At 28.5% G+C, this 678-nt stretch overlaps 1 protein-coding gene across 15 annotated transcripts in view; it reads right to left on the bottom strand.

Annotated features, from left to right (window-relative positions):
* Positions 1-678, bottom strand: part of LOC102679644 (nesprin-1) — a 119993-nt gene that overhangs the window by 63485 nt on the left and 55830 nt on the right. The window lies entirely within an intron of this gene.

Raw genomic sequence — 678 nt, 5'->3', positions numbered from 1 at the left:
AACTTTCTCATATAAATTTTAGTAGGATTCTCTCCTTAATTAATTATTTATTAATGATTAATGCGTCATGTACGGGCTGACGCAACCGACATTCAATGCATTTTTCGCTAATTTCACATTATTACGAGATTTATTTATAAATATGAATATATACGTCAGAAACGTTGTTTCTTCCTCTACATTCACATATAATTTTTATTCATAATTTTGTTCTCGTTTAAAGGAATAAATCGATTGTTTGTTACTCGGTCACGAATTCGATCTAACTTCGCGCATGCGTAGTAACACATTTCAATATATCGAACACATTACATCGAAAATTAATTAATTCCTGGTTTTTTACTGAAAATTTCTACATTTTTAAGCTTGAATCTCAAAGATAGAATCTCAAGCAAGTTTCTCGTATTAATTTTAGTAAGAAATTCTTTTTAATTAATTAATTATTGATGATAATCATAGAGGATGTCTCAATCGCAAATTCTCGAACTATATCCGAGTAGCAAACAATCGATTTATTCCTTCAAACGAGAACAAAATTATGAATAAAAATTATATGTGAATGTAGAGGAAGAAACAACGTTTCTAACGTATATATTCATATTTATAAATAAATCTTGTAATAATGTGAAATTAGCAAAAAATGTATTGAATGTCGGTTGCGTCAGCCCGTACATGACT

Source organism: Apis dorsata, unplaced genomic scaffold (genome assembly GCF_000469605.1).
Source record: "Apis dorsata unplaced genomic scaffold, Apis dorsata 1.3 scaffold_35, whole genome shotgun sequence".
Taxonomy (NCBI): Eukaryota; Metazoa; Arthropoda; class Insecta; order Hymenoptera; family Apidae; genus Apis; species Apis dorsata.
Note: the sequence above shows the minus strand (reverse complement) of the source record. Positions and strands in the feature narration are given on the sequence as shown.